This window comes from Camelus bactrianus, chromosome X, assembly GCF_048773025.1.
Source record: "Camelus bactrianus isolate YW-2024 breed Bactrian camel chromosome X, ASM4877302v1, whole genome shotgun sequence".
Lineage (NCBI taxonomy): Eukaryota > Metazoa > Chordata > Mammalia > Artiodactyla > Camelidae > Camelus > Camelus bactrianus.
Window position 1 is genome coordinate 40,752,355 of NC_133575.1, and position 16,377 is coordinate 40,768,731.

General features: G+C 39.5%; 1 protein-coding gene across 4 annotated transcripts in view; it reads left to right on the top strand.

Annotated features, from left to right (window-relative positions):
* Positions 1 to 16,377, top strand: part of HDAC8 (histone deacetylase 8) — a 209,775-nt gene that overhangs the window by 124,732 nt on the left and 68,666 nt on the right. The gene's annotated exons all lie outside the window — the stretch shown is intronic.

The following is a 16,377-nucleotide window of genomic DNA, read 5'->3' on the forward strand; positions in this document are numbered from 1 at the left end:
CTGCAGCCTAGACTATGTCTACATTTACTTCTTTAGTTTGATTTATTTTGCCAAGGTCTCATCATAGACAGTTTCTTTTTTTCAAGGTATTGACAGTGTTACTGCTTCATTTGAGGTCTTTGTCACTGCCCTACAAAGGTATTTTTACAAGCACTATGAGCCAAAGAAGGTATAATAGATAAAATGATAAAATTAGATAATGTATATTAAAGTACTTTGAACGTTGAAAGCACTGAACAAATGTAAGAGATTATTATTGCTGTAATTTAATAGGGAAAGCTGGTGGCTGCTGCGGACCAGACCTCAGAGGAGAGCAGCACTTGAAGACACTCCAGCCGGTCTGCTCTGTAGTGTCACCACTTCACACGTCTCTCCCATTTTCAGTTCTACCACAGGATGATGAGTCTCTGAGGAGTGAATCATGTTGCCAAAGCCACAGAGACTGATTTATAAAGCAGACCTCAAGGTGGTCATTTACAATAAGCAATATATTAGGCAAGACAAGACTTTCATCATCTGTATAAAGGCCCTCCTGGCTAGGAGGTCGTCTTAGTCAAGAGACCAGTTATAGACTAGAAAGCTGTTTGGTGAACATATAATTAGAACAAAAGGAATTGGATAGTCTACAGAGTTACATTGTTGTTGCTGCTTTTAATCAAACCTAGGTACCTGAGAAATTGCCCTTCTCGATACTAGGAATAGTTCTGTCTACAGAAGTAAAGAAGCCATCATCTGAAAATAGGCCACCCTCCCTGTGGTCATTCCTGGAGATGTACTGACAGATTTTCTCATTCACCCATCTCACTTTGCTAGTCATCTAAAGCACCTGTCTTTACAGCCTTACCTCAAGCCAGTCATGTTACAGCTTCTCACATTAGAGTTTATCTTCATATAGTAACATTTTAGGGTGGTCATTTTTTTTTCTTTATTCTTTTTACTTTGGGAAGAAGGTAGGTAATTAGGTTTATTTATTTACCTATTTATTTAATGGAGGTACTGAGGATTGAACCCAGGACCTTGTGCATGCTAAGCACACGCTCTACCACTGAGCTAGCTATACCCTCTCCTAGGTGGTCATTTCTTGATACCTTCATATCTCCATTTCCTAATATACAGCAGGTTACCATGGCAGGCAGGCCCCATCATTCACCACTTCAAAATGTGCTTGCCCAACAGTGCAGCGAAACTGATGCTCCATTTCTTCAAATGTTTTCATCCTTTTCCCCATCTCTCAAATAGCCAAAGTGCACTGTAGTGCATTTAGGCTATTACCAAAAGCCGGTCTGTTGTTTTAGTGCAAAAATGTGGGTGCTACCTGAAGGCAGAAAGAAATACCTGCAGGTCTGTAGCCCACACCAATCGTTTGGGAACCAAGAGTCTAGTCTGCTAAAGTTCAAAGGGAGGTGAGAAAATGGAAGCTTTGAAAAGGTAAATGATGCAATAAAATCATATATATGAAAGTGCCAAGCACAGGGCCTGACACATAGTAGGTCCTCAATAATAGTAAAAAGAAACGAGCAGATTGTCCAAGGTCTCCCCAAAAGTGAGTGGCAGAGCCAGAACTCCCGCACTTCGCTGTTTCTCCTCTAACAGTGCCTCAAAAGTCTTCTTTAAAAATATGTTGCTTGCCAGCCTACTTTTAAGAAATATTTAGTGGGGAAGAGTAGAGGGGAGGGCCTGTTCATACTTCATTGTAGACTGAAAGTTGGTGGCTTCAGTGTCAGAGTAACTTTCCTCGAAGGCTTCCCTGAGCCCCATTTCTTCTGAGCCCCAGTGCCCTTTGATTAAATTCTGCCCTTTATCATCATTTGCACTTCCTTCTCTCCTATTTGTGGCTTCTTGAATGTAAACTCCTTTTTTAATTGAAGTATCATCAATTTACAATGTTGTGTTAATTTCTGGTATACAGCATAGTGATTCATATATATTCATATATATATATATATATATATATATATATATATATATTCCTTTTCATTTTAGGCCATTACAAGATACTGAATATAGTTCCCTGTGCTATACAGTAAGACCTTATTGTTTTATTATTTTTCTTTTTCTTTCTCTTTTTTTTTTTCTTTTGGTTAGTGGAGGTACTGGGGATTGAATCTAGGACCTCATGCATGCTAAGCACATGCTCTACCACTGAGCTATACCCCCATCCTTGAATATAAACTCTTGAAGTGTACCCTTACTCATCTTAATACCCCTTACAGTGTGGGCCCAGCATACAGCCTGGCACGTAGTAAGTGCTCAACAAATTTCTGGTACAATTGAACTGAGTTCCATTGGCTCCAGCTTCTGTAATTCTCCATGATTTGGTGCCTGAGCCTGTCTCCTGTCTCTAATTCCTTTTAATAGTTTATACTACAAGCTGGGTAAAATTGAATATGCTATTCTCAAGATTCAGTGGAACTCCTTTCAAAATCTCTTCCATTTTTCTTCATGACACCATTTTTGGTGAACTCTGCCTCCATCATCCCTTTTAATCATTTATTCATTCATTCATTCATCCACTCACTCACGAATGTTCATTGACCTCTGACCATGTGCTGAACATGGGAGATACAACAGTGAAGTAGACAGAGGGGCCCTACCTTTTAAAGCTCGTAATCTCCTGGGAGATCAGCAGTAAACAAATAATAAAATAATTACAGATTGTGATAAATGCTAAGAAAATTAAGAGATGATACTGAGATTAGGACCAAACTCTCTGGAGAGATCAAATCTAGGTCTGAAGTCCCAAAGACATGAAGAACCCAGCCAGACAAAGAGCTTCATTCTAGGGAACAGCATGTGAAAAGGTAGGAAAGAGCTGGATTGCACAAGGAAAAGCAAAAAGGTCGTGTGACTGGGGTGTATTGAGTGAGGGTACAGTGCAGTGGGATGAGGTCAGAGAGGCAGGAAAGAGCCACACTCTGTGGGAGCCTTGTAAGTCGGGGTAAGGAGTGTGGTCTAATGGCAGTGCAAGTCGAAGTTTTTAAGTAGAGGAGTAACAGGAGCGAATTGACATTTTTAAATGATGATGCTGACTTCTGTATGGAGACCAAGAAACGTGGGGATAAGAGAGGGTGCAGAGAGCATGGTCGAGGCTCATACCATAGTCCAGCTGAGAACTGCTGGGGCCTGGGCTAGGGTGGTGGCAGTGGAGATGGAGCAGGTCAAGAGAGATTTTTGAGGTAGAATTGAAAGATTCTGGATTCTCTGATCACTTGAATGTGGAATCTCTTTGTTTTACTGTTGATGGTAAGGCACAGAAAGTTCAAGCTGATGAGTGTAACTGAACTTGGATTTCCTAACTGCTGGTCTCATGTTCTTTCTCTGCACTACTCTGCTTTTCATAATCTCCAGTGGTTCTCACTACTTTGTGTCTTCTCCCAAGTGGAATCGTTCACCACATCCAGCTTCCTTCTTTTCTGCACCTCCTGAAATCTCCTGCCTACACTTGCCCATTCTGCTCTAGGTTATTGTGACTGCTTTCTGGCTGGCCTCGCTGCATCTTTCCAGCCTTGCAGGGCAGGTCATTTTTTATGGCTTTGCTTCAACTGTGTCTCTAATAACTCTCCAGCAACTCCCAACTCATTCAAATGAAAATCCAGACTTTGGGCAGTGGCTTCACCACATTTCCCCAGCTAGGTCCACCCAACCCCTCCTGTTTGCTCTTGTCTCCCACTGTAACCCAGCCCACATCTTCCATCATAGCCTTTTTGTGCTACGCCTCCCACCGCTGAGCTTTTAGACCAGCTTCTTTGTAGATGAAATTCTATCCTTCTTTGGTTCTTTATTCTTGCCTAACAAGTCAGACATTTTTTTCCTGAATCATTTCTGTCATTCATTCTTTATTTCACCAAATAATAATTGAGTACCTCCTTTGGGCTAGACACTACTGACTACTGGGGATGAAAAAATCAGTAGAGATGGTCTCTGCCCTCCAGGAGCTTTCAGTCTGTAGGGAGAGATAGATCTATAATCAAATAGTCAGAATGCATTGTATTAAGTGGTATAGGAGCTATAGATACAGAATGCCAGAGGTACACACAAGGAGTAGCAACAAACCCTACCGAGGGAGGGAAACAAGAAAAGCTTCACAGAGGAAGTGGCATTCGAATTGACTAGAAGGATATATAAGTATTTTTCCAGTTGAAGACAGGAAGTAAGGGCATTCCTGGAAGAAGGAATCTGTTGTTATGATGATAATCACTAGCAGGTACTGACTTTTCAGATATTCATGCACTTGTGATAGGGCAGAATATGCTGGGATTACAATGAGAGGTTCAGTATGGCTGGAGTATGGAATGTGTAGAAAAGTATATTGGAAAAATGAGGCTAGAAGGAGAGATTCGGACGAGATTCTACAAGCGGTGGGAGCCATAGAGATCTTTAAAAGAGGGAGTGACATGATCAGTTTTGGCACTGTGGCAGCTGCAGTGAAATTGGTAGACAGGTTACAGAACCATGGAGGTGACTGCAGAGGTCCTGTGAGAGGTGAAGTCTTCACCCAAGGTGAAGGTAGAGGGAACAGAGAAGAAGACACATTATCTAATGTAAGACCAACAGGGTTGGGAGTCTGGTAGAGTGGGAGAAAGTGGAATCATGCGAGAACTCCAAGATTTCCAACAGGATACCATTAAGTGGGATAGACAACAGAAAAGAAGGAAAGGATTTAGGACAGATCATGAGTTTATTTAGAGCAATTTGGGTTTGAGTCACCATTGTACAAGTAGAAAAGTCCAGGAAGCAGACGGATGTAAAAGTGTGATGCTCCAAAGAAAGTCAGCTCATCCCCCACAGCATCTAGAAACTTGTCCATTCTCTAAGAGCTATATCACTTCCTGTGTGTTCTGAGTGTTATGCTAATTGTATACCTATCTACCCTAAAAATCAAGGGTCCTCTTCAATATCAAGTTTACATCCTTGCAGTAGCCTCCAAGGCCCTACATGATCTGGCCTCTATTAGCTCTCTGACACCATTTCCTACTACTCTGTCCTCCACAACACTGGCCTACTTGCTGTTCTTGGAAGGTACCAGGCACATTCCCACTTTAATAATTTGCACTGGATATTTCCTTTGCTTAGAACGCTTTCCCCTGAATAGTCACATGATTAACTCCCTCGCCTCCTTCAAGTCTTTGCTCAATTGCCACTTTTTCAATGAGACTTTTCCTGACCACCATATTTAATACTACAACTGCCACTCACACTTTTTCAATTTGTTTTTTCATCCAGAGCACTAATCATCTGCTAACATACTGTGTGATTTACTTATTTATTGTGTTTATTGTTTATCAACTCTGTCCCTCCTCTAAAATGGAAGCTTCTTGAGGCTGGGGATTTTTCTTTTATTCGCTAATATATGTGAAACACTTAAAACAGTGCTGTGCTTGGAGTGTGATAAACACTCAGTATGTATTTATATTTGTTGAATAAAGGAATGAGAATATAGGTTCCTGAATAATTCTCCCTTCTAAAATTTCTGTTTACCATGGGCTTTGTACCCTCAGAGCCAAATAAAAATATAGAAAGGGGAAAGGAAGGGATACAAGAATGATAACGTAATGCCAATGGGCAGCCCCATATTTCTGGTATATTAAAACAAAGCCTTTTGGCCGGGGGTAGGAGGGTAGAGCTCAGTGGTAGAGCTCATGCTTAGCATGCATGAGGTCCTGGGTTCAATCCCCAGTGCCTCCAATATAAATAAATAAACTAACAAACAAACAAACAAACCTAATTACCTCCCCCCAAATTAAAAAAAAAGTGATTTAAAAGAAAGCCTTTCTTAACTGGCCCTTTTTATAGTTTGTATTGCTTACTTATGGCTACTGTAACAAATTACCATGAACTTGGTGGCTTAAAGCAGCACAACTTTCCTCTTTTACAGTTCTGGAGGTCAGAAGTCTAAAATGGGTCTCGGGACTATATTCTTTCTGGAGGTTCTAGAGAAGCATCTGTTTCCTTGCCTTTTCCAGCTTCTAGAGGCCTCCTGAATTCCTTGGCTAGTGGCTCCTTTCTCCATCTTCAAAATATATCACTCCAACCTATGTTTCTGTCACCACCCCACCTCTCGGACTGTGTATTTTTTCTACTTTCCTATTTCTCTTATAAGGACCCTTGTGATTACATTGAGCCCCTCCATATAATCCAGAATAATCTCCCCATCTCAAGATCCTTAACAAAGACTACGAAGTCCCTTGTGCCATGTAAGGTAGCATATTCACAGGTTCTGGGCGTTAGGACTTGGACATCTTCAGGGAGCATACAGACTAAGACACAGATTGACAAGGGTTTGTTCAAAGGTGTAACCTAGTTCTGAAGCCACCACACACTCTGAGGGCATGTGTACATTCAGATAACCTAGAGCAGCACCATCCAATAAAACTTTCATGATGATGAAAATGTTCTATACCTGCACCGACCAATATGGTACCCACTAGCCACATGTGGTTACTGAGCACTTGAAATGTGGCTAGTGAAACTGAGGAACTGAATTTTTCATTTCATTTTAACTAATTTAAATTTAAATTTAATAGCTATATGTGGCTAGTGGTTATGCTGTAGCAGAGGCCTACAGCTGAGGGGAAGGGACAGATAGTAAAGAAAATTTTTTGTCTTAGTCTTAGCTTTCGGTAGAATTAAAAACAGCAACAACAAAAATACCTCCCTGAAATTTTGTGGCACCTAGGTTTGGAGATTGAATATATATTATATGAATGGTCCAAAAAGCCACAAGCCATGATTTTCCATTTAAAGTGGACCTAAGTTTGTGATACCTCAAGCACCAGGGAAAGTCAAATGGAAATCCTTCATGGGAGAATGCACTCTTACTCCCAGGCCACATGGAAATCCCACAAAGAGTTTTGACAAACATTCCTTCACAATTGAAAGTCACAATTTACACGAGAAAACTAACTGCCAGGAGGGAGAAGTCAATAGGGAAAAAAAAGATGAAAGATTTTAGGTATTTAAATTATCATATACAGAATATAAAATAGATATGTTAAATACATTTAAAGAAATAAAAAAGTACAGAGCAAGGAGCAAGAGACTATTGAAAATGACCTACTGGGTTTGAAAAAGAACTAAATAGAATACCTAAAAATGAAAAATACAGTTGTTATTAAAAACCTCAGTGATGGTTTATGCATCTGTTGAAGGGAAATTAGGAAACCAGAAAATAAGACCTGAAAAAAAATTACACAGAATACAGCATAGAGGTACAAAGAGATGGAAAATATGAGTGGTTAAGAGATATGGAGGATAAAGCAAAAAAGGTCCGATATTAATCTCTTTAGAATTCTAGAAAGAAATAATAGGAAAGGGAGAAAATCATTCAGATAAATCATAGCTGGAAATTTTCCAGAATTAAAAATATACCCAACAATCTGCAGGTTCAGGAAGCCTAAGAAATTCTAGACCAGATAAATGGAAAGAAATGAACATCTACATGCATCATAGTTGAACTGCAGAACACCAGAGACAAAGATAAGATCTTAAAACAAGCTAGAAGGAAAAGGCTGATCACATACAAAAGAACAACAATTAGACCAATAGCTGACTTCTCAACAGCAACATTGGAGGCCAGATAAGAAATAATGTTGAAAGTTCTTAGAGAAAATAATTTTCACTTTAGGATTATATATTCTGTGAAACTGTCTCTGGAGAAAAAAAGGCAACATTAAAACATTTTAATAATAAAAAATTTTTGAAAGAATTTACCACCAACATTTGTCACTAAATAAGGAAGATTATGCAAAAAAGTTCTGAGATACAGGAAAGAACTTTAAGTAGAAAAAAAGGTTAAACAGGTGGATAATATCAGTAATTTATGATTTGTGGGATTAAAAGAAAACAAACAAAAAACAGAATTTAAAAGCACCTCATGCTGTTGAGGATTAGAGTCAGAGTGTTCTAAAAGTCCCTTTGAGAAGAGGGTACATAGATTAGTTAACTCTGGGTTTTACTGAATTAAGTAAGCATGTTAGAATTTCAAGGGTAGCCACTAAAAGAGTAGAAAAAACATAAATATCTTCTAAAGTAATAGAAGTGGGAAAATGGAATGAGGAAAAATAAACCTCGGTTGATTAAAAAGGGGGGGAAAGAGCAAAAATGGAAATTGCACCACAAAATAAACTCCCCTCCCCCAACTCTGCTTTGCAGAATCTCTACCCCAAACTCACTACTCTGGGCAAATGCAGTGAAGAGGATGGAGGTTCCTTCTCCCTGCAGTTCTGGGGTTATGATTTCACCCAAGGAGGGACAGGCTGCTGGAATTTCTCATCTCTCCCATCTGCATGTTGCCAAAACTCAATTCCAAGCAGGAATGGCCAAGAAGACCAGGTCTCTTTTCCCCGATTCAGCTCCCACTCTACCCTAGGCAGAGCAGGCTGAGAGTACTGAGACCCTGATCACCCTCAAACCAGCTCGCTCATAAGGCACACCAAGAAAAGCAATCTGAGAAAACCAGGGGCTGCTACCACCCTCCAGTGCTCATTGAGGCAGGCTATCACTCATGGAAAGTTGTTGTCCCCAGCTCCAGAGTAGTGACATGGGGGTTCATACCAGGGGAGAAAGGTCAGCCATAAAGATGAAGAATACCCAGCTCTACCTAAAGGGGATGACTTTATATGTATGGAACAGAGAGTGGATAATTCCATGCCTAAAGGCACTGTAAAGGAAAAAAAAAAAAAGCCAAAAACATGGAAATTTGGGTGGAGAGCAATAAAGAGGAGACTGTTATCTCCATGATACAAGTAACAGAGCAGAGCAGCCAGTTTAAATAGAACCAGGAGAAAGGAAAAAAGAGACCTCCTGGTATCACTGTCAACTCTGAAAGTTGAGAAGTTGTGCACAAGTACTAGGATGTTCCCACTCAGGAACAATCAGATCAGGTCATGGGGCAAACTTTAAAGCATTCCCTGAGCTGCATACAGACTCATCAACACAGGGCAGAAACTTCACTGGCACAAGTGATTTTTAAAAAATACAACTTCTAACTAGACACTGTCTGCACAGTAAGCTACTCTGACCCAGTGGGTGACTCCTAGGAAGCCAGGCTTAAAAGTAACATCACACTCATCCCTGGTCATCTGGAAGACTGTGTTCATCGCCAAAGCTGTGACCTCTCAGGAGCCATCAGAGGGGAAACTTCCTAACTGCTAGTCCTTGGTTGAACAGGGGACAAAAAATATAACCACTGAACTGTGTTAGTAGCCTCCAAATCACAAACATATCCAATGACAATGGTTAAAAGTAAAAATCTAACTGGTTTGGGAGGCTTAAGCACAACCTTGACAATAAGTGGTTTGTGCCAACCCAGGGGTAATCCCTAGGTAGTCAAAGTAAAAGATAAAAATGAGGGGGAAAGTCAGAGCAGGGACATCAGACTGCAGGGAGGATAAACTTCACAAAGATCATTCAAGTAGTTAAACAAATAACCAAGCAATTAAAAACCACCACCCCTGGGGTGGGGTGGGGAATCAGTATCCCATAGTTCCTACCATATATTATCTAAACTGCCAGGTTACAACAAAAAATTATGAAAAAAGTAACATTTTTCCTGGGGAAAAAATAGGAAAATGTGACCCATATAGAGAAAAAAGAAAAGCAATTTTTAAAAAACTCTCTTTGAAGAGGCTCAGATGGAGGACTTAGCAGACAGAGATTTCAAAACAGTTGTTATAAGTATGCTCAAAGAACTAAAACTAAGCATGCTTAAAGAAGAAAAGGAAGGTGTGATGGCAATGTCTCAATAAATAAAGATTAACAATAAAGAAAAGGAAATTATAAAAAAAGAATAAAATGGATAATCTGGAATTGAAAAGCATAATAACAAATGAAACATTTACTAGAGGGGGGCTCTACAGTAGATTTGAGTTGGCAGAAGAAAGAATCCATCAACTTGAAGATATACCAGTAGATATTATGCAATCTGAAGAACAGCAAGAAAAAATGAAGATGAATAGAGCCTCAGAGAAATGTGGGATATAAATAAGTGCATCAACATATCAACATATGCATAATTGGAGTACTAGAGAGAAGAGCATGAAAAATATTCAAAAAGATAATTGCTGAAAACCTCTCAAATTTGATGAAAAACATTAATCTACACACCCAAGAAACACAATTCATTCTAAGTAAAGTAAACTCAAAGATCATACCCAGGGCCATCATAGTAAAACGCTGAAAGACAAAGAGAAAATCTTGAAAGCAGGAATAGAAAAAAAAGACTCATTACATACAAGGGAACCCCTATAAGATTAACAGTTGACGTCCCATCAGAAACAATGGAGTCAAGAAGACAGTAGGATGATATAGTCAAACTACTGAAAGTTATTTTTTAAAGCACAAGAATCATATATCTAGCAAAAATGAAGGTGAAATAAAGACATTCCTGGATAGGTTCTTCTTTTTTGAAGAAGGCCTGTATCACTATAAACTTCCCTCTTAGCACTGCCTTTGCTGTGTCCCATAGATTTTGAGTGGTTGTGCTTTCATTGTCATTTGTCTCAAGGTATATTTTAATTTCAGCTTTGATTTCCTCATTGACCCATTTTTTTTAATAACATATTGTTTAATCTCCATGCTTTCCTTTTTTTCTCCTTTGTTTCTCTGTTGTTGATTTCTAATTTCATGGCTTTGTGGTCAGTAAAGATGCTTGAGATAATTTCTACCTTCTTAACATTGTTGAGGTTTCATTTGTGCCCAAGTACATGATCAATCCTGGAAAATGTTCCATGTGCCCTTGAAAAGAATGTATATCCCATTTTGGGGGGGTGTAATGCTCTGAAAATATCCACCAAATCTAATTTTTCTATTGTATCATTTAATTTCTCTGTTGCCTTATTTATTTTCTGTCTGGAAGATCTGTCTAGTGATGTTAATGTGGCGTTAAAATCTCCAACTATGATTGTATTCCCATCAATATCCCCCTTTATCTCTGTTAGTAATTGTTCTATGTACTTTGGTGCTCCTATATTGGGTGCATATATATTAACGAGTATAATATCCTCATCTTGTATCACTCCTTTAATCATTATAAAAATGTCCTTCTTTATCTTTCTTTATGGCCTTTGTTTTATCATATATCTGATATGGGACTTGTATCTATAATATATAAAGAACTCTTACAACTCAATAATAAAAGACCAATAACTCGATTTAAAAATAGGCGAAGGATCTGAATAAACATTTCCCCAAAGAAGATAAACAAATAATCAACAAGAAAATGAAAAGATGTCCAACAATATTAGCCCTCATGAAATGCAAATCAAAACCACAGTGAGATACCACTTCACACTCACTAGGATGGCTACAGTCAAAATGACAGATAATAACAAGTGGAGACAAAGATGTGGAGAAATGGAACCCTCACACACTACCTACCAGTGGGAATGTAAAATGGTACAGCTGCTTTGGAAAACAGGCAGGTAGTTCTTCAAAAGCTTAAATATAGAGTTAGTTTATGACTCAGCAATTCCACTCCTGTATACCCAATGAAAACATATGTCCACACAAAAACTTATACACAAATGTTCACAGTGTTATTCACATTGGCCCAAAAGTAGAGACAACCCAGATGTCCATCAACTGATCAATATATAAATAAAATATGGTATATCCATACAATAGAATATATTTGGCAATAAAGAGGAATGAAGTACCAGAAGTAAAGACTACAAATTATATGATTCCATTCATATGAACTGTCCAAAATAGGCAAATCTATAGAGACAAAAAGTAGGTTAGCGGTTGCCTAGGGCAACATGAGGTGAGAGGGTGGAGAACGACTGCTAATGAGTATTAGATTGTAGCATTTGCCACACCACCCATGAATATACTAAAAGACACTGAATTAAATATGATGAATGGATGAATTGTATGGTACATAAACTATATCTCAATGAGGTTGTTCTTTAGTGTTAAGATGGCTCGAACTAGTGTGGTATCAGTGGAGATTGTGCAAAGTGATATGAATCTGTATATATTTTGAAGGTAGAGTGAGGAGGGTTTTTTGACATATTGTGAGTGATATGAGAGAGCAAGGACTCAAAGATTTTGCTCTGACTGGAATGCTGGAGTGAGCCACTGAGATAGAGAAGACTGTGGGAGACTCAGTGTGAGCTAATAAGAGTTTGGTTTGGACGTGTTGAGTTGGAGGTGTCAAGCTGGTTGAAGGAATCTATATATCATTCGGGTGGGTGTATACACATGCACACAGAAACACACACATGCACACACCTGAATGATAATGTAACTCCAGCTAGTTGAACTAGCATTGCAAAATAACATGTTCGCATATGAATAGAATTTAAAACCATGAGAATGGATGCAATCACTCCAGAATGGGAGTGTGGAGAGCTTCAGAAGAGAAGGGGTCTGAGGACTGGCCCCTGGGACAGTCCAACATTAAAATGTTGGAGAGATGAGGAAGAACCAGCAAAGAAGACTGAGAGGGAATAATCAGTGAGGGAAGAGGAAAGTAAAAAGTGTGTGCTGTCCTGGAAGCCAAGTGAAGCAGTGTTTTAAGCAGGAGGGAGTAACCAACTGTATCATACACTGCTGAGAAATCAAGTGAGGTGAGGACTGAGATTTGACCACTGTACTTAGTAACTGTGCAGTCATGAGTGACCTTGCCAAGAGCAGTTTTGATGGAGCTCAGTGGGGAAGTCTGATTGGAATACATTTAAAGAGAGAAGATAAGGAGATAAGTCGTCTCTATACACCAGCAATAAGAATCAAAAATGCAATTTTTAAAAAGCTACTGTGGCAATGAAAATATAAATTATCTATGAAGAAAATCTAAGAAAAGATGTGCCAGAGATCCTTTATGGAAGAAATATAAAACTTTATTGAAACAGAGAGCCATGTCCTGTTCAGGTAGGGCTACTCAAGATTGTAAAGATATCCGTTCTTTCTGAATCAATCATAGTCAACGTAATTCCAATCAAAATCCCTATAGGGTTTTTCATGGAATTTGACAAGCTGGTTCTACAGTTCATATGGGAGTGCAAAGAAAATCCAAGGCATTCTTGAAGAGCAACAAGGTAGAAAAACTTACTCTGTCAGGTATTAAGATTTATCATACAGCTATTTATACTTGAGAGTGTAGCACTGGCACAGAGGTTTGACAAATAGGCCAATGGAACAGACTGAAAAACTCAGAAATAGACATACCTGTTTGGAGATTTGATATATGCCAGATAGCACTGCAGATCAGTGAGGGGAAATGATTAATTATATAATAACTAGTGTTGAGGAAATTGGTTTGCCATAAAGTGATAATAAAATTGGGGGTAGGTTGTATAGCTCAGTGGTAAAGCATGTGCTTAGCATGCTCGAGGTCCTGGGTTCAATCCCCAGTACCTCCATTAAGATAAATAAATAAATATACCTAATTATCTCCCCCCCCAAAAAAGATTTTTTAAATAATAAAATTAGATTCCCATCTCACATCAAACACAAAAATCAATTGTGGGTATACTAAATAGTTTAAACTTTTAAAAGAAAATCAGAGTTCAGAAGTTCTCAACTAGCAGTACCTCCACCCAGGGAATATTTGAAAATGTATAGGAGTGTGTTGGGTCGTTATAATGACAGGAACAGTGCTAAAGGCATTTGGTACCCAGAGTCCAGGGATGCTAAGTGTCCTGCAACATGAGAGACAGCCCCACATAAAGATAAGTGTCCTGCCCCAAATGCCAGTAACCTCCCCACTCACAAAGAAACACTAAGTTAGGAGAATTTCTCTGTGATATTGGGATAGGGGAAATTTTCTTTAAAGAAATACAAAAAAAAAACAACCATAAAGGGAGAGAGTAATAAATGCAATGACATTAAAATGAAGTGCCTCTTTTCATTAGGAAAAAAAAAAAACAACAGAAAGTGAAAAGACAAGCCACAAAGTGGAAGACCATATTTAGCACTCATATAACTGACAATGTATTAGTATTTAAAATATATAAATTTCATATACCAATATATAAAAAAGGAAATCTAGAAGAAAAATGAACAAAAGATATGAACAAGCCTTTCATGGAAAAGGAATCTGAATGCCAAGAGACATGAAAAGATGCTCAACCTCATTAGGAATCAGGGAGATGCAAAATAAAATCACAAGGAATGACCAAACAACACCACCACGACTAAATTCCATTTTAATTCACCAGATTGAAAAAAAATAATGTAAATTAAACAATACTAATTTACTAATAATGTAAATTTAACAATGCTAGTGAGGATATGGAACACTTACACTTCTGGTGGGTGTGTGTATTGGACAACCAATTTGGGAAACAATTTGATGTTATCTAACAAATTTGAACATGTGTATACTTTACAACTCGTTGATTCCACTCCTAGAAACAGACCTTAGAGAAACTTAGGCAAGTGTACTGGAAAGAAAGTTTATAGCAACATCGTTCAGAATTGCAAAAAAACAAACAAACAAACTAGAAACAACAGATGTTCATCAACAGTAGCATGTCTCTCCTGTGGTAGGCTTAGCAGTGAAGTACTAGGCAACAGTGAAAAAGAAAAACCCAGCTTCAGATGGGTTTCATGAAAGGTTTTGTGACAGGTTCTCAGGCACAATGGCACAATTTGGAGTAAAGATAATATGCAGAAACATTTAGCATGGTACCAATATTTAACAGTTCAAAAGCAAGCAAAACTCAAGGGGAGGGTATACGTCAGTGATAGAGTGCATGCTTAACATGCACAAGGTCCTGGGTTCATTCCCCAGTACCTCCTCTAAAAATAAACAGATAAACCTAATTACCTTCCTTGCCCCAAAAAAGGCAAGCAAAACTAAAGAGTATATTGTTTAGGGATACTTATGTATGTAGGAAGATAATGAAGAAATGCAAGGGAGCGACTTTTAAGTTCATGATCGCAGGTACCTCTGGGAGAAAGGCAGGGTGGTGTGCTGGCAAGGAACCTGTAGGGAGCTGCGGTGATGCTGGTAATGTTCTGTTAAGGCAGATGGTGGGCTCCCAGGTGTTGATTCTATTATTATGCTTCGTGACTTACCTATTAAGTACATTTCAGGTAGAAATTATCTGTAAATGTGATCTACATATATTAAGCGTTTTGTATGTTTCTCAGTTGCATCATTTCTTTAAATGAAGAATGGAGAAGAATCCCCTCCTTCTGAAACTTTCAGGCCGGGAGCTGCAGAAGAGAAAAAAACTTCCTTTTCAGTGACTGCATCTGTTCCCAGCTGCAATATTGCCTTTGGAGGCACAGAGCTCCCTGGTCTCCTCATCCTGTGGGCCTCAGAGCCAAAGTCAGGCTGCAAATGGCAGGATGGCCCTTCCCCAGCTAGGTCAGGAGGACAGGAATAAGCACTGACTCTCTCATGATCAAGGCTGTGCTCAGTCACTGAGCCTGCCAACATTGTCATGGGATAGCAATTGAAACATCCAGTAGGAAAATGCACAGACTTTGCCACGGCAGCTCCATCTGGGGGTCTCTGAAGGTGGGGGTGGGAGGGTAGACAGGAAACAGGGAGCCAGGAGAAAGAAACCTGCTGGCATCTTCACTAGCTCGTGTGACCCTGGGCGGTTCACTTCCCTTCTCCAGGCTCAGATTCCTCCCCTAGTCTTCTTTGGGGTTTAACTGGAACAGACTTCACAAAGTAGCTTCCAGCCTGAATACCAAGGATTCCAACTCTAAGGTCACTTGAGGGGAAAGAGTTTGTGCAGTTATGCTCCTAGCCTCCAGGTTGGTGAAAAATTAAGCGTCTCTCTATTGACCAGATCTGTTGAGAGTATTGCTGAGTTGGCTCTCCAGGAACGTGGAAAAACAAAACCACGTGCAGCTACAAATGGCCATTCTGGAGTCAGAAACTCCCCTTTACACAATTATCCCAGAGAATATAAATAGAAGTAGCAGCAAAATGGTCCCCAAACCTGTGTGAGCCTGTTCTCCCTCCTCCACACCGCCTTTGACTACACAGGTTTGTGTCTCTTCACACGCAGCCTCCCTTTGGCATTCTTCCTCATGTGCACGTTTTGAAGGGGAAAAGAAGGGAAGAAATCCTGTCTGTGTCAGGTTTTCCCCATATAACCTCTGTTACCTCTAGATTGCTCCTCCTCTTTATAGCAGCCACTGTCTCTCCTAGAAGAGACTTGTCTGAAAGTGAGCTTTGTCATTTGGGGGCTGGACTAAGGGTTAAATTAAAGAGACAGCTGTCTATACAACTGGCTAGAATGAGAGGACGGCTCAGCAGCATTTGTGCCAGCTGCTTCTTCCTTTTCTTCCTTCTTGCTGTCTCCGTTCCACCCCTCTGGCCAGGGGTGCTGAGCTGCCAGCCTCCCTGAGCTCCTGGGAAGTTTCAAGTAGCGAGCTGGAAGCTAAGTCATAACTTCCCCTGGACCAGAGATG